This window comes from Rutidosis leptorrhynchoides, chromosome 6, assembly GCF_046630445.1.
Source record: "Rutidosis leptorrhynchoides isolate AG116_Rl617_1_P2 chromosome 6, CSIRO_AGI_Rlap_v1, whole genome shotgun sequence".
NCBI classification, from domain to species: domain Eukaryota; kingdom Viridiplantae; phylum Streptophyta; class Magnoliopsida; order Asterales; family Asteraceae; genus Rutidosis; species Rutidosis leptorrhynchoides.
Window position 1 is genome coordinate 57,767,546 of NC_092338.1, and position 23,940 is coordinate 57,791,485.

General features: G+C 33.0%; 1 pseudogene; it reads left to right on the top strand.

The window, feature by feature from the left end:
* LOC139853663 (probable cyclic nucleotide-gated ion channel 5) overlaps window positions 1-17,844 on the top strand; it is a 35,499-nt pseudogene extending 17,655 nt beyond the window's left edge.
* The last annotated feature ends 6,096 nt before the right edge of the window (window positions 17,845-23,940 follow it).

Consider the following 23,940-nt stretch of genomic DNA (forward strand, 5'->3'; position numbering starts at 1 on the left):
TTTTACCAGTAATATATGTATTTAATTTGTGATTCATTATAAACTATTTATCAATGAAATTTAGCATACAAGCATGTATAAATATATATACTCGAGCACTAGACATGTATACACTATTAATTTATAAAGGATAAAATATAAGTACTTACGTATCAATATTGAGATTCAATATTGTAGGGAAAGTACGTAGACGCAACGAAGATGATAAACACTAGTTTGACTCACGAGCAATACCCTCGAACAATACCCATAACCTCCTTAGTAATAACCCATAGTTTCCTTAGCTTTGACTCACTTGAAAACTTGGTTTGAAATAACCCGAACCTACTCACGTCGTAATATTTTATGTATAATATTATTAATAATAATATCAATACTAAAATAATAAGATTAATAATAATATTAATCTTAATAATAATAATAATAATAATAATAATAATAATAATAATAATAATAATAATAATAATAATAATAATAAATAATATATATTTATGTATAACAGAGAGAGATTGAGAGAAAGTAGGTAAAGAGTTCGGCAGAAACCTGGGCTATTTATAGAATAATTCCTGATTCTGACCCCCATGCGATCGCATGGGTTTTGTGCCTATTTTCCATGCGATCGCATGGCCCTCTGATCCAGCTCACAAACTTTTGTTTTCTTGTTTGTCGACATAATATTTAATTATATATATAATTTATATAATTTATATAATTAATTATATATTATATTAAATTCATGTGCATAGTTGACTTGTAATTTTTATTCCGATAAGTCGTACGTCATCACGCGACTTATGTTCCGGTTCCGGTTTTTCGAGTGTCCCTTTGTACACTGAGAAAACTTGTATTTTACATTTCGTGACACGTGTTTTTGTCAAAATATAGCCTTAAATTATCCCTAAACTATATCACTCGAAATATATCTTAAACTCTCAAGTGTTTTGGTCATTTACTTCTATAAATCAATGGCTCGTTATCTAACGAAGTATTTTTAATAATACTGTTTTTAAATCAAAACGTTTTGTAACCAAATTAATATTTATAAACACGTTTTAAATATACGTCACAAGTTATTCATATATCCAATTCCAACAGTTAATATTCCTTATTTTTGTAACGTCTAGATTACGTTATTTAAACAAACACTTTACCATATTTTCCGAATATCGTTAAGAATGAACGATTTCTCAAATCAGCGTGAACCTCACAACAGAGACCCGTAACAACATCGTAATCATTAAAAGACTTAGTAAATATCTTTTAATTCAATCGTTTGGCATAATCTTTTAACTCCGTAGTTAAATATATCAATCAGATAATCAAACCAATAAGGTTAATGCACAGTATCATTTTCATAACACTTTGTTACGTTTCCAAGTTATAGTATGTATATCTAATTACATATAATTGTTCGCGAATCGTTGAGAACAATCGAAAGGTATTTGAATAGGTTAAAATTTTGAGATTCAAATTCATAGACTTTGCTTATCGTGTCGGAAACGTTAAAGATTAAGTTTAAATTTGGTCAGAAATTTCCGGGTCATCACAGTATCCCCCCATTAAAGAAATTTCGTCCCGAAATTTGAGTGAGGTCGTCATGGCTAACAATAAAAATGCTTTCATGACGTATATGAGTCGATAAATAGAGTTTTATCACCGTTGAATAATATGGATATAACAATCCGATTACTCGAAGCGTATGAGAGAAGTTATCGTATAATAGTGAATTTGAAGGAATAGAGATTCGTCTTAAATTTTGATGTAGTAACGATTGATTTCCGGAATTTAAGGAATAGAAAATCTTCATAATCTAAATAAGATTTGATTCTTCGGGAATTAAGGAGATTTTGTTTTGCGTAATCTGCCTCGATTGCTATGTCTGATATTTCGCTATAAATTGACCACTTCCGTTTCATTATTTTCACCACTCCTACATTTTCTTTCTCATTTCATACTTCCAAAAGATTGTGAAATGCTTCATCCAGTTCTGATTCTTGATATACTCCTAACTTTCATATCCGTCATTCTTCTTTTTCATCTACCACCAGAGGAAGTTACTTTCTTCTACCATTACCTTGGGGTTATAGTGTTTTTCATTCTCCCGTTTCTTTATATCGCTATACACATTGATATACACGGTTTGTAAATTTCGAGATTGTTATCGGGCTTATATTCTCCTTTATATTTTGGAGCTTCATGCTTTCGTTTTCTCTTCCCGACTTTAAGTCAAGCAAATAATGGTCCAGAATTCGTAGGTATGATGTTTTGAGATGAACATAACTAATGTTCTAAGAAAGAAATTGTAATGGCACGATCTTGATTTGTCAAATTACTAGAATATCCGGAAAAGACCGAATCATCAAGAAATATGTCTTCTTGATAACTTTAGAGATTAAATAGAATGAAAGAGTTATGTAACATGGTTCATGATGAGGGTGAGATCTGTGAACCTTCATCACGTTCCATTAGAAACTCAGCATGACTTACTGTAATATAATCACGTTGGCCTGACGCCATTATATTATACTACTTCATGCTTCAGTTCCCAACACTACTTCAAAACATTCATATTTTAAACTTGAATTTTTCAGAATTTAGAAACTAACACAGTTTCTTTTATGATGTAACACAGATAGCGTGAAGGAATGAATAATTTCAGATGGTTACGAAATTATCTTCAGAAATATTGAGGATATTTATAATGAAAGATACGATGATATCTTAGAATATTCAAGATAATGATGATGATGAAGAATATTGTCCGTAACGGTTTTAGAGTAAGGAGTAAGGTATTTGCTAAGGATTTCAGCAGACGCTGAATCATTTGTATTCTTTGAAGGCAGGTTCAGTCTTTGTGATTTATCCACAGCCTCCTTCATACTTTGCTCAATCCGTTTTCTAGTTCCAAACCTTCTCCTTTTCTCAGCTTTACCACCATACCATTCTTTGTCATCAAACTTTTGACTGTTAAGCTCGTTTATAGTTTTTGCTGCTTCATCAACATTTTTCCAAAATTCGGAGAACTAGTTTCGTATTTTGGGGTGTTTTTCAGAAACTTCACATTCGAAGTATGTACGTCCAGGAGATAGACATTATATGTATATATATAACTGTTGGCGTAGACGTGCTGCAAGATTTCAAAATACTGATTGCTAATTCCCCAATAATTCGTATGGCAATTCTCGTTACAGGATGTGGATGAGTACATGATAGGGTTTCAATGAGTATAAGGATTTTTCGAAAGGTCAAGGATAAATGAAGTTGTTGGTAAATTTACTGCTAATGTGGTGGAACATGAAAGGTTTCCGGTAACAAAAACGTATATGCCAAAGTTACCGGTCTGAAAGGTCGTCATTGACTGGTTGATAATACTGGATACTTTGAAAAGGAATTGCAAGATTATTTTCGGTAAAAACAACGCTAAAGGATCTTGCATGGTTTTGAAGTCAAAGTATAGCTTTGAAAGATGTAGAAATCTAAGAATGATGTCACCGATTCAGAGTTATGAATTGGATTCTGATCCGTCAATATCAGAATGTGTAATTGAATTTGTATGAGATGATTGGGTATCATTGTGAGCATGATTAATAGATTTGTGAATCAAAGTTGAAGAATGTACAATCTAACATATTAATTGTGAACTTATATATTTCCCGAGTATTACCTACCCGTTAAAGATTTCACAATTAATATTTTGTACAAAAGAATTTTCATTACAGTCTTTATGAAAATATATGTATGTATATTTTCTTCAGATGTAATACAGATTTAATGAGTTAATATCATATTAAGCTCATCTGATTTTTGGCTTGAATTAGAAATGAATAATCTCTAAAACATTAGAGATTGCATAATCTTCGCGGAGTATTTCACTAATGAAATCAATACTTCATTATTTATTCTTATTGATATTCCTCAATAAAGGATGTTGGTATTCGTGAAATTCTTGCTAACTTCGAAAGGTGCAAATGATGTCTTCTAGAAAGTTTCGAGTGCATCGAAGATGAAAGTGTAAAATCAACCATGTTATTGAATAATACACTTGGTTTATTATGAAACGAAATTCATTGAATTGAAATAGAGATTGTAGTTAACGAAGGTTGTACATCATAGCATATTAGTAATATGAATTAACCGAGTAGTTAAGTTCCATACATAATAGCTTAGTACAGAAAGATTTATTAGGGTTTAAAATTTATATATATAAGATATACATATAAATTCTTCGGAGGGAATGAGTTATTATTTCATAACTCGTTGATTCAATATACGCGTTATTGATTCGTAATGATGTCCACGGTAATTCTTGAACTGACGGAGCTTGTGATGTTAGAGGTGCTGTTGATTCTAACGATGTTGACAGCACTTACTGTGTTGGTGAAGCTAAGGGTACTATTGATGTTGTGATATAACAAGTCTAGCTTGTAAATCATACACCATTTCGATCAGAGTTTCTACTCTATCTGATTTATGGCTAGGGTTAGAATAGATTATCTCTAAACTTTAGAAATTACATAATCGCCGTAGAATGTTTCTCCGATGAAGTTATGAATCAATAAATCATCGTTTATTGTCGTTGATACTCCTTGGTATCTATGGTGCGTATGATGGTGATATCCGAGGTACAGATCGTGATGTTGAGGCGTGTGATGTGGATGTTGTTGGTGGTGGTAATGGTACTGTTGGCGTTGTTGTTAGTGGTACTAGTGCTGTTGGTGCTGAGGATGGTGATGTTACTGGTGTTGGTGATACTGCTGGTGTTTGTAAATTGTGTACAGTGCTCTCTAAAGTTAACACTCGAGCTCGAAGTTCTTTAACTTCTTCTACTAACCCTGGTTGGTTATCGGTGTGAGGTAGAGGTCGGATATCTTTTCTAGTTCCGTTAATGGTAGCTTCAAGATGAAAAATTCTCGCAAAAAGAGTATAAACGGTGTTGCGAACAGGTTCGCCGGTAAGTGGATCGAGTACTCCGACGTTAGGCGGTAAGTTCGGCTCATGGTATGGAGTACCTTCTTCATTTCTCCATAGGGTAAGTATTTCGCGAACCCATCCCCATTTTCTAAAGAAATCACGGTAGTTGATCGGTCGGTGTGGTCCCGTCACACTGTCTTCGGAGTTGGAGGGACTTGGTCTATTCGAAGAGGCCATCTTACGCGATCACTGAAAGTTATGAAATGATTCTCGATATGAATTGAGGGTTGAATACTGGATGATACCTTTGTCTTCTCGCATACGTATATATAGTAAAAGGATTCCGTAATTTACGAAGGAAATTTCGAAAAACGCCAAATAAGATCCACTATAGTAGATATGATAGGATATGATTCGTCTATACACTATTCATGCAATCAATGTAGTAACACGTGTTTAGACTTGAGATGATAGACAAGTAATTTCTGACAAGGAATGATAAGCAAAAATTTTGACATGCAGACACAGTCGAAGTCCAGACTTACTAAAGCATCCTAACAACTATCAGTTAGACACACTCATGCAAGACCTGGTTCACTAGGACCAACGCTCTGATACCAACTGTGATTATCGCTCCAAATCCATATGGACTAACACGTCATTCATTGATTTCATTACGAGGTATTTGACCTCTATATGATACATTTTGTAAACATTACATTCTTTTAAAAAGGCACACCATAAATGTATATTTAAATCAAAGGTTTTCGACATCTGATGATTTCTACATATAGACAATCACCGTATATAATAGTTTACAATAGTGCTTTCGTTGACAATGCAGTCAAAATAAGGTACATGGTGATGAATTGGTGAATGCAACGTTTTCTTGAAAAATATGCCATGTAAGACTCCATGCACATAGCTTGTATATCATATAAGCAAACAGCGGAAGACTTCTAGGGAACCTGAGAATAAACATGCTAACAAGTGTCAATACAAAGGTTGGTGAGTTCATAGTTTTAGTATTTCTCATAATCTGTATATAAAAATGGATCACAAGATTTCAGTTGTTTCATCCAGAAATGTTTATCAAAATGTTCTACAAGAATGAGCACCCTGGTAACCAAGCCTTAACGTCTATAATAAGTACCCCTCGTTTAACATGCAACCAACATGTACAATACACGCAATCCAACGTGTACTAACTTCAAATAGCATACGTCTGTTTTATAGTTCAGGCTAGAGTTTATTTCTATACCTGGAACAGACGGGGATGTCAAACCCTATGCATCCATATACTACTACTCGCGCCCACCAGTTCTTATAACTGGCAGTTACTAGTTACCAAAGCTAAGGGATTTTCGGTTCAAACTCGGTGTAGAATTTAGTATGTACTTGTATCCATTGCATTTAAAATAAATTGCATGTATTCTCAGCCCAAAAATATATATTGCAAAATCAATTAAAAAGGGATCAATGAAACTCACCTTAGCAGCATATAAAGTTGTTCATCGTAATGTGATCGAAACTCAGAATATCAAATAATCGTAGATCTCAACCTAGAGAACATAGGTTGGTCAATAAATGTCTATCAAGCTAGGTCTGGTCATAGTGTATCACAATCCTAATGCTCGAGATCGACATACAAAAGTTATCCAAAGTCGTTTCAAAAAGTCAATTTTGACAATAGTTCAACAAAACGAGACGTACCTTATTTAAGGATTCATTTACTCGGCTGGTAATATTTAAAAATCCATTTTATCAATCTTGTAAACAAGTTGTTTAAATCTCAATTGCAGATTCAAAAGCAATTTCATTTAACGTCAAACATAATTTAGTTGATCATATCTTTTAATCCGTTCATCGAAACTATTCGATATCTAAATGAAAAATTATTGATTTTTCGCCAGCTTTCCAAAAACATGTATATCATATACCTTTTACCAGTAATATATGTATTTAATTTGTGATTCATTATAAACTGTTTATCGATGAAATTTAGCATACAAGCATGTATAAATATATATACTCGAGCACTAGACATGTATACACTATTAATTTATAAAGGATAAAATATAAGTACTTACGTATCAATATTGAGATTCAATATTGTAGGGAAAGTACGTAGACGCAACGAAGATGATAAACACTAGTTTGACTCACGAGCAATACCCTCGAACAATACCCATAACCTCCTTAGTAATAACCCATAGTTTCCTTAGCTTTGACTCACTTGAAAACTTGGTTTGAAATAACCCGAACCTACTCACGTCGTAATATTTTATGTATAATATTATTAATAATAATATCAATACTAAAATAATAATATTAATAATAATATTAATCTTAATAATAATAATAATAATAATAATAATAATAATAATAATAATAATAATAATAAATAATATATATTTATGTATAATAGAGAGAGATTGAGAGAAAGTAGGTAAAGAGTTCGGCAGAAACCTGGGCTATTTATAGAATAATTCCTGATTCTGACCCCCATGCGATCGCATGGGTTTTGTGCCTATTTTCCATGCGATCGCATGGCCCTCTGATCCAGCTCACAAACTTTTGTTTTCTTGTTTGTCGACATAATATTTAATTATATATATAATTTATATAATTTATATAATTAATTATATATTATATTAAATTCATGTGCATAGTTTACTTGTAATTTTTATTCCGATAAGTCGTACGTCATCACGCGACTTATGTTCCGGTTCCGGTTTTTCGAGTGTCCCTTCGTACACTGAGAAAACTTGTATTTTACATTTCGTGACACGTATTTTTGTCAAAATATAGTCTTAAATTATCCCTAAACTATATCACTCGAAATATATCTTAAACTCTCGAGTGTTTTGGTCATTTACTTCTATAAATCAATGGCTCGTTATCTAACGAAGTATTTTTAATAATACTGTTTTTAAATCAAAACGTTTTGTAACCAAATTAATATTTATAAACACGTTTTAAATATACGTCACAAGTTATTCATATATCCAATTCCAACAGTTAATATTTCTTATTTTTGTAACGTCTAGATTACGTTATTTAAACAAACACTTTACCATATTTTCCGAATATCGTTAAGAATGAACGATTTCTCAAATCAGCGTGAACCTCACAACAGAGACCCGTAACAACATCGTAATCATTAAAAGACTTAGTAAATATCTTTTAATTCAATCGTTTGGCATAATATTTTAACTTCGTAGTTAAATATATCAATCAGATAATCAAACCAATAAGGTTAATGCACAGTATCATTTTCATAACACTTTGTTACGTTTCCAAGTTATAGTATGTATATCTAATTACATATAATTGTTCGCGAATCGTTGAGAACAATCGAAAGGTATTTGAATAGTTTAAAATTTTGAGATTCAAATTCATTGACTTTGCTTATCGTGTCAGAAACGTTAAAGATTAAGTTTAAATTTGGTCAGAAATTTTCGGGTCATCGCAAAACAACTTGTTTATGAGATTGATAAAATGGATTTTTGAATATTACCAACCGAGTAAATGACTCCTTATATAAGGTATGTCTCGTTTTATTGAACTAATATCAAAATTGACTTTTTGAAACGACTTTGGATAACTTTTGTATGTCGATCTCGAGCATTAGGATTGTGATAAACTATGACCTGACCTAGCTTGATAGACATTTATTGACCAACATATGTTCTCTAGGTTGAGATCTACGATAATTTGTTAATCCGAGTTTTGATCACATTTTGGTGAACAACTTTATATGCTGCTAAGGTGAGTTTCATTGATCCCTTTTTAATTGCTTTTGTAATACATTTTTGGGCTGAGAATACATGCACTTTATTTTAAAAACGCAATGGATACAAGTACATACTGAATTCTACACCGAGTTTGAAAAGAAAATCCCTTAGCTTTGGTAACTAGTAACTTTCGGTTATAAGAACCGATGGGCGCGAATAGAGGTATATGGATCCATAGGGCTTGATATCCCCGTCTGAGCTAGAGCGCTAGCTTTTTAACGGACGTATGCTATTTGAGAAGCGTACACGTTGGTTTGCGTGTATTATTAAGATGATTATACAAAGGGTACAAATTATATATACGTTAAGTTTAGTTACCAAGGTGCTCAATTTCGTAGAATATTTTGATAAACGTTTCTGGATGAAACAACTGAAAACTTGTGATTCACCTTTATATACAGATTATGCAAAACACTAAAACTATGAACTCACCAACCTTTGTGTTGACACTTGTTAGCATGTTTATTCTCAGGTTCCTAGAAGTCTTCCGCTATTTGCTTATATGTTAGATAAGCTATGTGCATGGAGTCTTACATGGCATATTTATCAAGGAAACGTTGCATTCACCAAATCATCACCATGTATCTTATTTTGACTGCATTGTCAATGGAAGTATTATTGTAAACTATTATTTACGTTGATTGTCTATATGTAGAAATCATCAGATGTTGAAAACCTTTGATTTAAATATTTATTTATGGTGTGCCTTTTCAAAAGAATGAAATGTTTACAAAACGTATCATATAGAGGTCAAATACCTCGCAATGAAATCGATGAATGACGTGTTCGTCCATATGAATTTGGAGTGATCGTCACAATCCTGCTGCGAGGTATTACGTGCTGGGCAGGATGAAGTCGGATGACAAAGGGAAGATGGCAGTATGCCCAGAAACATTTGCGCCGCTTATAGAGAAAATTGTAATATATTTATATTTGAATTTTTAGACTAACCAACTCATAATTTTTCTATAATTGATTACTTGTGTTTATTTTTCCAGGTTAGGACAGATAAAGAAGGCGGGGATGCCTTGTTAACTCATGTGGGGAAGGAACACTGTAGTCGAAAAAGGGGTTTAAGTAGCACAATAGGATACAGCAAAATCACAAAGAAACAGAAATCGGACGATAAAGGAACGAGGGTAACTAATTTAACTGATGTTATTTTTCTTACAATATTTAAATGCTTACTTACTACATTTTATATTTCATGTTTGCTAATGAGAAGTCTCAGGAAAACCAAAAGCATGATGATGAAGAGGATGTTGTTGATGAAGATAATGATGATGATGAAGAGAATGATGATGATGAAGAAGATGTAGATGATGATGAAGAGGATGTTGATGAGAAGTCTGATGATGAAGATGATGTTGATGATGAAGTGGAAGGTGCTATTGAGAAGTCTCAGGAAAAGGAAAAGGATGTTCAACATCAGAAATTCACCAAAAAATTAGTGAAACAATCGAAACACATAAAGGTAACTAATTTAACTAAATGTTATTTTTTTCTAGACTTTTAAATTACTTACTACATTTAGTTATTCATGTTTGTTAATGAACAGGATGTTGAAAAAGAAAAGCCTGATGAAAATTTAAATGTTCATGACAACATCAATGAAAAAGAAGATGCAGTGATTGAAGAAGATGCAGAGTTTGTTTCATATGATGATGTCCAAATGGTGATGAACGAAGACGAAGAAGAAAATGTGGATAAAGAAGAAGATTATGTGGTTCGAGAAATAAAAGATGGAGTGTTTAAAAAGGTTAATGAAGCAGAAAAAGATGCAGAGTTTTCTGACGATGTTGATGAAGAAATGTTGATGGAAGACGACAAAAAAGAACACCTTGATGAAGATGTTAATGAAGAAGTTAATACAGAGCAAGATCCACTGATTAGACATATTGATGCAGAGCTAACAATCTTCAGAATGAAACCCAGTCCTCCACCAAGAAGAAGGAAGTCTGAAAGAATCTTATTACAGAAGCTTTCAAAAAATGTTTTCGTCAAAGATGGCACAGGTATGAGTGAGAACAATCCAATCAAATTGTAATTTGTGATGAATATTATTGATGCTACTATAACTATGTTTGTTAATGTATATTTGTGATTCTACTTTTTATTGGAGCTAATGAATATTTGTGATGCTCCTTTTGTATGAAGTTTTGATATGGTAATATAACTGTCTTTGTTTATGGTAATTTGCCAATGCAACTGTACTTAGGGTTATGATTAGGGTGATGATTGTACTTTGGGTTATGATTGCCACTGAAGGTGGTTATAAGGTCAACATTGCTTATCATATTGGTTATTGGGTCTGATTTGACATGTATACTACCTCATGGGTTTTTTCCTAAATTGGAGTGAGCGTTGAGTTGTTATTACTTCACCAAACATAGGTTGGTTTCTGAATTAGACATATATATAATAGACTAGGTTTGTATGTTTGGTTTTCTTTTGGTTGCCATAGTGTGCAGCACGTAAATAATCAGGTTATTCAAGTTTTGTTATCCAGGTTTTGAGTTGTTATTACTTCACCAAACATAGCATTGAGTTGTTATCCATGTTTTGTCTAAGTTGACCCGGTTGGTTCTGCTACTACTATCAGGTTGTGTTTGCCTATTGTTACTATATAGTATAACTTTCTTTCATTGCATAATAAGGGTTTATATGTTATAGGTTATATATAGTGTGTTTATATGATGTTAATAAAGTTTATATGATGTTAATATAGTGTTGTATGATGTTTAGAATCGTGTTGTGTAATCGCGTCAATCATGGCGTGTTAAAACAGTGAGATAGTTGTGTGTCGTTTGTTTGTCAAGTTCTGCTCCAGGTCTGCACTACATGTCTACAATCGTGTTGGGTAATCGTGTGAATCATGGTGTGTTATATAGTCAAATTGTTGTGCTATAGATCCAATCAAACATATGTTATAAACCTGATTTATAAACCCGATTCAAACATGTGTGAATCATGTGATATTATTAACGTTCATGTAAACCAGATTTATACAAACTTTCATAACAAACGACTTAAGATATAAAGAAAAAGAAATATTGAATTACCTCTGATGATTTTGAAGTCTCCATTATCTTTTAATCATGCGACGAAGCTAAACAAGCAAACAAGAGCAAGCCGGAAAAAAAACTAAAAAACGTGTGTTTTTATATTTCTGAAAAGATTTTTTATATTTTATATTATTTATAACTTCAATAATAATCTTATTTATTTAAGGTATATAAAATTTTATAGTATTATAATTATATTATATATACTTATCAAAATCCATTCCTAGTTATCAAATTATTTTCTAACTCTTCTGTAACTAACTAACTTCCTATTAATTAGACGTGTTTGTTTATTAACCCGTTCAATATGGAACCCTAAATATATAACCCGTTACATTGTTTGTTTAATTAGACGTGATCGGTAATTTCGGTAGACTAATATTAACAGAACTTTAAGGGTTAGGTTGATTAAACGGAGATCGTTAACATATATATCCCGTTAACTTATTTAGACGTGTCACAGTTAAAGGCGTTAGTTAAAAACTAATTAGACGTGTGTTTTGAAACTTATTAGACGTGTTAAGCATTTAGACGTGTTCCCGGCAAATCTAATAAGACGTGTTGCCAATTAGACGTGTTCTTGTTTCATTCAGACGTGTTCCTGGTATACATAATTAGACGTGTTGTTAATTAGACGTGTAATTTGGAATATTTGTTAGACGTGTTGTCAATTAGATGTGTTCCCGGTAAAAGTAATTAGACGTGGTTACCAATTAGAGGTGTTAAACTTATTTAGACGTGTTGAAGATATCTAATTAGACGTGTTGCGAATTTTAATTAGACGTGTTCCGGTTTTTTTTTTTTTTTTGTAGAAATCTAAATTAGACGTGTTCCGTGTGATAAATTAGACGTGTTATTTAGTGAACACATCTAAATGACGGGCTCTAAATGAACCGAAATGTAGTAATGATACATAAACCATGTTTTATTCGATTTGTGAAGTTGCTCTTGAGTTTTGGAGGAAAGTCAGAGTTTGGGTTGATGTTTCTCTCCTGGTATTTTCAGCTTGGTCTGAATGAATAGTTTGGTTCGAAAATTGCATGGGAACTCTGATTTGAAGAATAGGTTATATATCATCGTGGCTTCCGCATGTTGACATTTATGGAGATTGCGTAATAGTATGTTATTCCAGTCCCACCCATTGAAGGGAAATTTGGTTTTCGATTCTATTCGTAATTCATTTTATAATTGGTTGCGAGAAGTAAATGTAATCTTAAATGGAATGAGTGATTTTTATTGGCGTTATAATTTGGTCTGCTCTCGTAGTTGCTCGATAGGCAGTTTTATTTGTGAAAAAAAATGTTAACTTTTCATAAAATAAAATGTGTCATTTGTTTGCAAGGAAATTTCTTTAGTTAACTCGCTCATGTCATAATACAAATCGAGGACTTAACCTGTATTAGCATGGATGTACACGTAGTTAAAAGATGTCAAATATTAACTTAAATTCAAGCTTCGAAGAAATGGATCATTTACAAACCTAACATTCAAATCATCAATGATATAAGTGATATTACATATTTAGTCTTTCATATTATCTTTTTGAAATATTTATCCTTAAAACAATTATTTATAACTTTTAAATATTAATTTTTTGGATGTAAAAAATAATATTTAAAATTTTTAAATAACTTTTTATAATTTTTAACTTAATACAACTTGTCAAACCAGAGTCAATAGTAATATGTCAAATAGTTTTTTTTTTTTTTTACGAGGAACCCCTAGCGACGAGCCATAATGGCTCCCTCTAGTTGGTAAACCCCGGGTAAACGGCAAGTCAGGCTTCCACCGCTACCAGGCAAAGCATCCTCTAGTCAATCAGTCACTAAATGAAGCTCGGCTCAAGGTATTTTGCCTTGAAGGGAATCGAACCGCTCTTGCTTCATTGGAAGTCCTGTGGCCACCCAGGCTATGCCTGGATGGTTAAAATGTCAAATAGTTAAGGTCGCTAATGACTTCTAATCAGAACTCAAGGGAACTATAATGAAACATTGCAGTATTAATATTGGATTAATTTTTTTACTACTCGTATTCATAAAGGAAATTAATTTGACGATTTCGGTTCATAATTTTGGCCCCTTTCCTATTTTTCTATCGCCATTTTGGGCCCTTCATTTTACTTTTTTTTTTTTTTTTTTTTCTTTCCTTAAATCGCCTCCGAATTTCACTCTTCCGATGACGGCCTAGTCCGGTGAAGCTTGTTATTTTTTTCGACGTAAGTCAAACTATTTTGTTATTGTATACTCCGTATTATATGCATGTGATTGATGATGATGTTGCATTTGATATTGAAAGCTCAAGTTTGTTAGGTGAATTTTGGTCTTTAGTAGCTCAACTAGTTATTGAACCCTCGCTTCGCGCCGGGGTTCGATTTTTAATGTATTTTTTTGCGATTAGTAAAATTATTTTGTGGCTAACGATGATGTCGTTGAAGCGCAACTCGAGTCGAACTAAAAGGTATAACTCGTGAGAGATTTAAATGTTATTTTAAATTAACAATATATGTGCATCTCCGCGTTTCGCTATGGAATTGTCGACTTTTAAAAATTTAACGCAAAATCAACGTGTATGAAAAGTACCCCAAATATTTAGCGTTTTTTAAAAAGCGTCCGTTTTACGTATAGCTAGTGACATTGTGTTCCTAAAATTATTTCGAGTTTAACGATGGTGTCGGAAAAATTTAACTCGTTGGCGAGCGAGAAGATATGACCCGTTGAATATTTGGGTGGAGTTTATTTAAGATTTTTTATGAAAATTGTTATTTGACACTTTACCCCCTGTTTGGGGGGTCGATTTGAATTTTTCAAAAAAATGTGAGGTCGTTTGTTGGTAAAATGAAATTTAGTTAAAATTAAAAAAAAAAAAAATGAAAAGTCGAAAGTAACCCCGTTAATATTCATAACTTTTGTCTATTAGTTAATATGTAAATTAGGTATTCTTTTGTTTATTTTGTTGAAAGTGTTGTAATATAGTACAGTAGTAATCATGGTTGAATGAATTGTGTTACTATATTTTATTAAGTTTTGATTATGAATAGATAATGATCTCTTTATTTAATTTTATCCTTCTGGTAACGAATTATATAAATTATGTATCATTTATTTGATGAAAATAAATTTGAGGATTAGGTTTATGGGAAGATGAATTTTTGCCTAATTTATGAAACTTGTGAGAATTGTGAATTTGGATTTTGCTTGTGTGTAATCGAGGTATTTTTATACTAATGATGTGGTTACACTTTTGACTGGTCATCTGTATACTGGAACCTAACTCAGTAGAGTAGATGTTAGCAGATTGTAGATGATGAAGCTCTGTATAACATGAAATCTAGGGTTTGAGAATCATAAAAAATATGTTGACTGTCTTAAGCTGCCCGTTTCTCTTATTCTTAGCTATACTATTGATATTTTATAACGTACGTTATAATGTGATCTGCATGTACGTTCCTTAAGTTTATCTTTATCTGTCGGTGGCAGTAGAAGTTCTTTGTTGACCTGTGACAAGTTCTTTGTTTAACAGCGGATTGAAGTCCCAATATGTTGGTGGTCAGAAAGAAAAGTTTATGAGGTAAAAAATATCTCCCTTCGTGACAAGTGACGGTTAAGTTTAAGATTAATTTTGTGCATCACCTTGATTTTTATACCTCTCAACGATAATGTTGTAAGGTCTTCAAATGAAGTTTATATATATAGCTTTCACAAAAGGTTGTTTGGTCGGGCAACCCTTAATCAGGATCTTTTGGGTCAAACTAGCCTTGCATATTCATCAAACATGGTTTTATAGGGCCAGCACTTGTTTCAAAAATGGAATTAAAAAGGGGTAAGAAGGACTTAAATCAATCGGTCGATCACTTGAATTTGGTGTTTTACAAGCTGTCTTCCCTGAAGATCTTAAAGTGTCAGAAAAAAATCTTAGACCCTCAAGACAAATTCCTGTTACAATGGAACCAGTTTTTTGTTGTCTCGTGTATTCTGGCTGTATCTATAGATCCACTTTTCTTTTATCTTCCAGTATTTGATAAAACCAATACGTGCCTTGGTATAGATCGAAAGCTGGCCATTGTTGCTACAACATTAAGGACAGTTGTTGATGCTTTTTATCTTTTTCACATGGCTCTTCAATTTCGTACTGCTTTTATTGTTCCATCATCACGTGTTTTTGGACACGGTGAACTTGTAATTGATCCTGCATAAATAGCTAAGAGATACTTGAAGTGTTATTTTATCATTGATATCCTTTCAATTCTTCCCCTGCCACAGGTCAGAAAACTAATATCTCATATACTATTTAATTTTCAATTAAATAATTTACAAAACCTGTATAGAAAAATTATGAATGTTTTTCATCTTTCACCCATAACAAATACATTTGCAAGATACTTGAAAGTTTGAGTATTTCCGTGGCTGAAAATTAAGAGTGTTGCCCACAACAAAATTCAGACCAATTTTTGATATATCTCTATGCACTAGGCCAGTTATTAACCACTTAAAAAGTCAAAACTTGAAACACTGACGTACCTTTACCTGACCTGTCATTATGCTTTACCTTTTTCTGCCCTGCTATTATGCATGTATTAGTATTAAGACATATGCAGGATGTAGAGAAAGTTTGATTGGAGTTTAACTTAACTTTTTAGTTATGCAGATTGTTATCTGGAGATATCTACAGAGATCTAAAGGTTCAGATGTACTGGCTACAAAGAAGCTTTATTGTTCATTGTGTTGATTCAGTATGCTCCTAGATTTGCAAGATTCGTTCCTTTGACTTCAGAATTAAAAAGGACGGCTGGTGTTTTTGCTGAAACTGCTTGGGCCGGGGCGGCTTATTATTTGTTGCTCTACATGCTTGCTAGTCATGTAAGCAACTGTTTAATCTGGTCATTAATGTCATTGCAACTAGAAGTGGCAAGATGTGCGGGTTGGTTCATGAGTCAAATCAGATTTAAGCTGAAGAATGCTACTTACAAGTACATGTCAAAATGGGTTGGGTCGAAGTAGTAACACCTAGTTGTCTACCTTTTGGGCTAATTCAAAAAATGAAATTCTCTAACTGGAACTACAAAACAGTGTAATAGAAACAATGATTTAAATTTCTGAATAAAATGTTGTAGGCGGTTGTACATATAAAATTAAAGGGGTGTTTTCAGTTGCACTAGCCATATCTGGACTCATTCTAGTTGCTCTATTAATTGGCAACATGCATGTTATGCCCCAACTATATTATGTTGAGATATTACATATTGGATTAGTTTTAAGTGCTGAAATTTGAATGAGTATTATTTGGGCATGACAGACGTACCTACAATCTCTTACCATTCGTCTTGAAGAGATGAGAGTTAAGAGACGTGACTCAGAGCAGTGGATGCATCATCGGCTACTTCCCGATGATCTTCAAGAACGTGTTAGACGTTACGATCAGTACAAGTGCTTAGAAACTCGTGGTGTCAATGAAGAAAATTTGGTTCAAACATTACCCAAAGATCTCAGACGGGACATAAAGCGCCATCTTTGTCTTGCTTTAGTCAAAAGGGTAATTTTACAATTTCCTGTCCTAAGTTATTACTGAACTCCTATAACACAGAATCCCTCACAGGCGTTTCATCAAACACCTTGCATGCATCCACCAAATCACTACAAACGGCATACATTTTAATCAAAAGTCTAAAACTTTCTTAATCTTGTATTATCCCACAAAAAAGGCATGAATAACAAACATACTGCGTTGCAGGTCAATTTCGGCGGCTGCACAGTAGACAGGTACAACATACTTTCAGGTTTCACTCACAAGAGTGACGGACATGGGCGGCATGTTTCATTCAGGCAGCCTGGCGGAGATATTCGAAGCGGAAGATATTGGAGCAAAAGCGGAAGGAGGAAGAAGAGGAATCAACGAGTAATAGTTGTGGTAGTATTGGAAGTTCTTCTTACAGCCTTGGGGCTACTTTTTTGGCTTCGAAGTTTGCGGCTAATGCTATGCGTGGGGTCCAACGGAATCGGAACCTGAGGACTGCTAGGGAACTGGTGAAATTGCAAAAGCCTCCGGAACCTGATTTCAGTGCTGATGCTGATTAGTTTTGTGCATTTTTTTTTTTTTTGTACTTAATAGTACAGCTGAAATATAGACGTCATTGTAGTGGTTTAAATATAGTGTATCATAGGTGTAAGGCTTGCTGTAAAAATGATTGTAATTGGTAAGTTTGATGATGTAATGTAAGATAGATATGTATGCTAGCAAATTTCGAGGTGTCGGGGTGAAGAAGAACAATATTAATTGTGGAGTCAAGATGCGTAGTAAGGTAAAAAAGAAGAGCAAGAAAGTTAGTTCGTTTTCTTTGCAAGATTCTAGTGACGAGGAAGAAAAGGATTTTGTGAATAGAAAAATCTCCAAAGACTCTAAAAAAGATGGAACTTGTAATTGGACTCGTATAGGGACGGGGACGGGGGGAGAGGGGGGCTTTTTCGACCAATTTAGGAATGGTGGTTTGGAATCTCAATCGCCGGGTAGCGCCACCGGTGAAGAGGTTGGAATCGAGTCGACCTTTAAGTTCAAGGCTAAGATGGATGGTGGCGTCAATGGCAACATCGGTCTTTGAGTGTTTGCTTGTTTGTTGTGATTTTATTTGTAGGTCGCTTGCAAGTTTCGTTCCTTTTTCTACTTGTTAGGTGTTGGTTTAGGTTGTTGGCGAGGCCCGGATTTAGTTAGCGGTAGGTCGTTTTCTTTGTAGGGTCTTGTTTTATGTTTTCGAGCCTCAGGCATGGCTTTTTCTTTTTTTTTTTTTTTTTTTGTATCTTCGTTTTTTCTTATCTCTATTTCGAGATAAGGATTTGTTATATATAGTTTTCGTTTTTTTTTCCAAAAAAAAAAAAAAAAAAAAAAAAAAGATATGTATGCTGATTTTTTGACACACTCAGAAAAAGTAACATTCCGGGTATAGTTTAACTTTTGATGCGTATGTCGCCTACTTATAACTTACCTGTAAGGTTGCAACATTTATTTATTTTTTTGGGACTATCTGGTATTTTGTTGTTGTATGTTCGTGCTTTGATCATGTTTTAGTATCGTGTAGGTACTTATCAAAATTATTTTAAGGGCGCGTTTGATAAAAATGAATGATTTAGCGCTGAATAGAATGATTCAAATGTTCTTAATGAAGTTACCCATGATTAACAATAATCTGTTTGATAATCATTTTTAACGAATAATGTGACTATACTTATGTTTGTTTCTATGTTTTTTTTGTATGTTCATGGATGTAGGTATTTTAATGTATATGTATGTGTGCGTGAATGTGTGTATGGATGTATGTACGAATGTATGTTTCTTGTATGTATGTTTTATGTATTGATTAGGCATGGATTTAGGTATGTAGGTTCGTAGGTTCGTATGTATGTATGTATGTATGTATGTATGTAGGTTTATGTTTTGTAGACATGTACAGTACGTCTAGGTGTGTGTCTGGTTGTTGGTACGCGGTCATATTTGTTTATTGTTCTTTTAGTGTAGCATTATGTCTCGAGCTCCGCACAGCAGCCTAAGGTACGTTTTCATATATATATATATATATATATATATATATATATATATATATATATATATATATATATATATATATATATATATATATATATATTATTTTGTTACTTTTTTTTACGGTCCTATTAATCGAGGCAACAGCAGGCGTCGATTTATTGACGACTTGACTGCCGCTTAGTGGCTAAATTGAAGTTCAGGCTTGATTTAAAACCCATGGAAATTTGATTCTACCATTTTCATGGCGTCTTTTTTTTTTTTTTTTTTTTTTATGTATGTATCTATTTTATTCGCTGTATTTATTTATTTATTTCATTTTATTTAAAGTATTTTCTTTATTTATTTCTATTCTTATTTGTTTTTGTTTTATTTTATTTTCTTCTACCTTTTGGGCCGGAGGTCCTCCTGGAAGCAATCTCTTTACCCGTCGAATAGAGGGAGGGAAGACTTTCCCTACTCTTGTGAGTGTTTAACTCGGGGTCGAGAAATGATTTTTCTTTATTCTAGGATAGAGGAAGGATTGTCTACGTCTCACTTCCCCCATACCTCATACATGTGAGATTGGGTATGTTGTTATTGTTGTATGTACTGTAAATAACCTTATTAACCTTTTTTTTTTGGACATCAGTTTGGGATCACCCGGGAGAGACTTAACCACCCACGCGTTCATCTCCCGTAATTGCATAACCCGCCCCAACTAATGTCCTAGAGGATACTCGGACCAATCCGAGGGAATGACCGTAAAACCCCCTCCCCGCTGCCCCCGCACTAAGCGAAAGGCGACCTGGGTTGTGATGACCCGTCCAAATTCATTTGAACGAATACATCATTCATTGATTTCATAGTGAGGTTTTGACCTCTATATGATACGTTTTGTAAACATTGCATTCTTTTGAAAAGGCACACCATAAATGAATATATAAATCCAAGGTTTTCGACGTCAGATGATTTCTACGTATAGACAATTACCGTATATAATAGTTTACAATACTACATCCGTTGACAATGTAGTCAAAATAAGATACATGGTGATGATTTTGTAAATGCAAAGTTTTCTTGAATAAAGCATGTATGACTCCATTCACATAGCTTGTATAACGTATAAGCAAACAGTGGAAGACTTCTAGGAACCTGAGAATAAACATGCTTAAAAGTGTCAACACAAAGGTTGGTGAGTTCATAGTTTTAATGTTGCACATATTCTGTATATAAAGGTGGATCACAAGATTCCAGTTGTTTCATCCAGAAACGTTTATCAAAATATTCTACGAAGTTGAGCACCCTGGTCACTAAACTTTAACGTTATAATAAGTACCCCTGTTTTAACATACATGCAACCAACATGTACAATACACGCAAACCAACGTGTACTAAACTCAAATAGTATACGTCTGTTTTATAGTTCAGGCTAGGGTTTCTATACCTGGTACAGACGAGGATGTCAAGCCCTATGGATCCATATACAACTACTCGCGCCCACCAGTTCTTATAACCGGCAGTTACTAGTTACCAAAGCTAAGGGATTTTCGGTTCAAACTCGGTGTAAAATTTAGTATGTACTTGTATCCATTGCGTTTAAAATAAAGTGCATGTATTCTCAGCCCAAAAATATAGATTGCAAAAGCAATTAAAAAGGGAGCATATGAAACTCACCTTAGCAGCACATAAGGTCATTCACCGAAATGTGACCGAAACTCGAAATGCAAAATAACCGTAGATCTCAACCTAGAGAACATATTGTAGTGACCCGAACTTTTTCATGTTTATATATATATATATTAAATGAAATTGTTATTTACATGATTAAGTGTTTCCAACATGTTAAGCAATCAAACTTGTTAAGACTTGATTAATTGAAATAGGTTTCATATAGACAATTGACCACCCAAGTGACATATATATGGATATATATATATAGTTAACATGATATTATGATAAGTAAACATATCATTAAGAATATTAACAATGAACTACATATGTAAAAACAAGACTACTAACTTAATGATTTTGAAACGAGACATATATGTAACGATTATCGTTGTAACGACATTTAATGTATATATATCATATTAAGAGATATTCATACATCATAATATCATGATAATATAATAATTTAAAATCTCATTTGATATTATAAACATTGGGTTAACAACATTTAACAAGATCGTTAACCTAAAGGTTTCAAAACAACACTTACATGTAACGACTAACGATGACTTAACGACTCAGTTAAAATGTATATACATGTAGTGTTTTAATATGTATTCATACACTTTTGAAAGACTTCAAGACACTTATCGAAATACTTCTACTTAACAAAAATGCTTACAATTACATCCTCGTTCAGTTTCATAAACAATTCTACTCGTATGCACCCGTATTCGTACTCGTACAATACACAGCTTTTAGATGTATGTACTATTGGTATATACACTCCAACGATCAGCTCTTAGCAGCCCCTGTGAGTCTCCTAACACATGTGGGAACCATCATTTGGCAACTAGCATGAAATATCTCATAAAATTACAAAAATATGAGTAATCATTCATGACTTATTTACATGAAAACAAAATTACATATCCTTTATATCTAATCCATACACCAACGACCAAAAACACCTACAAACACTTTCATTCTTCAATTTTCTTCATCTAATTGATCTCTCTCAAGCTCTATCTTCAAGTTCTAAGTGTTCTTCATAAATTCTACAAGTTCTTGTTTCATAAAATCAAGAATACTTCCAAGTTTGCTAGCTTACTTCCAATCTTGTAGAGTGATCATCCAACCTCAAGAAATCTTTCTTATTTACAGTAAGATATCTTTCTAATACAAGGTAATACTCATATTCAAACTTTGATTCAATTTCTATAACTATAACAATCTTATTTCGAGTGGAAATCTTACTTGAACTTGTTTTCGTGTCATGATTCTGCTTCAAGAACTTCGAGCCATCCAAGGATTCGTTGAAGCTAGATTCATTTTTCTATTTTCCAGTAGGTTTATCCAAGGACTTAAGGTAGTAATGATGTTCATAACATCATTCGATTCATACATATAAAGCTATCATATTCGAAGTGGTAAACTAGTAATCACTAGAACATAGTTAAGTTAATTCTAAACTTGTTCGCAAATAAAGTTAATCCTTCTAACTACACTTTTAAAATCAACTATACACATGTTCTATATCTATATGATATGCTAACTTAATGATTTAAAACCTGGAAACACGAAAAACACCATAAAACCGGATTTACGCCGTCGTAGTAACACCGTGGGCTGTTTTGGGTTAGTTAATTAAAAACTATGATAAACTTTGATTTAAAAGTTGTTCTTCTGGGAAAATGATTTTTCTTATGAACATGAAACTATATCCAAAAATCATGGTTAAACTCAAAGTGGAAGTATGTTTTTCAAAATGGTCATCAAGACGTCGTTCTTTCGACTGAAATGACTACCTCTTACAAAAATGACCTGTAACTTATATTTCCGACTATAAACCTATACTTTTTCTATTTAGATTCATAAAATAGAGTTCAATATGAAACCATAGCAATTTGATTCACTCAAAACGGATTTAAAATGAAGAAGTTATGGGTAAAACAAGATTGGATAATTTTTCTTGTTGTAGCAACGTGAAAATTGGTAACAAATCTATATTAATCATATCCTAGCTAACTTATATTGTATTATACATGTATTCTAATATATTATGTAATCTTGGGATACCATCGACACGTATGCAAATGTTTTGACATATCATATCGACCCATGTGTATATATTATTTGGAACAACCATAGACACTCTATATGCAGTAATGTGGGAGTTAGCTATACAGGGTTGAGGTTGATTCCAAAAATATATATACTTTGAGTTGTGATCTAGCCTGAGACGTGTATACACTGGGTCGTGGATTGATTTAAGATAATATATATCAATTTTTTTCTGTACATCTAACTTTGGACAACTAGTTGTAGGTTACTAACGAGGACAGCTGACTTAATAAACTTAAAACATCAAAATGTATTAAAAGTGTTGTAAATATATTTTGAACATACTTTGATATATATGTACATATTTGTTATAGGTTCGTGAATCGACCAGTGGCCAAGTCTTACTTCCCGACGAAGTAAAAAATCTGTGAAAGTGAGTTATAGTCCCACTTTTAAAATCTAATATTTTTGGGATGAGAATACATGCAGGTTTTATAAATGATTTACAAAATAGACACAAGTACGTGAAACTACATTCTATGGTTGAATTATCGAAATCGAATATGCCCCTTTTATTAAAGTTTGGTAATCTAAGAATTAGGGAACAGACACCCTAATTGACGCGAATCCTAAAGATAGATCTATTGGGCCTAACAAACCCCATCCAAAGTACCGGATGCTTTAGTACTTTGAAATTTATATCATATCCGAAGGGTGTCCCGGAATGATGGGGATATTCTTATATATGCATCTTGTTAATATCGATTACCAGGTGTTCACCATATGAATGATTTTTATCTCTATGTATGGGATGTGTATTGATATATGAAATCTTGTGGTCTATTATTATGATTTGATAATATATAGGTTAAACCTATAACTCACCAACATTTTTGTTGACGTTTTAAGCATGTTTATTCTCAGGT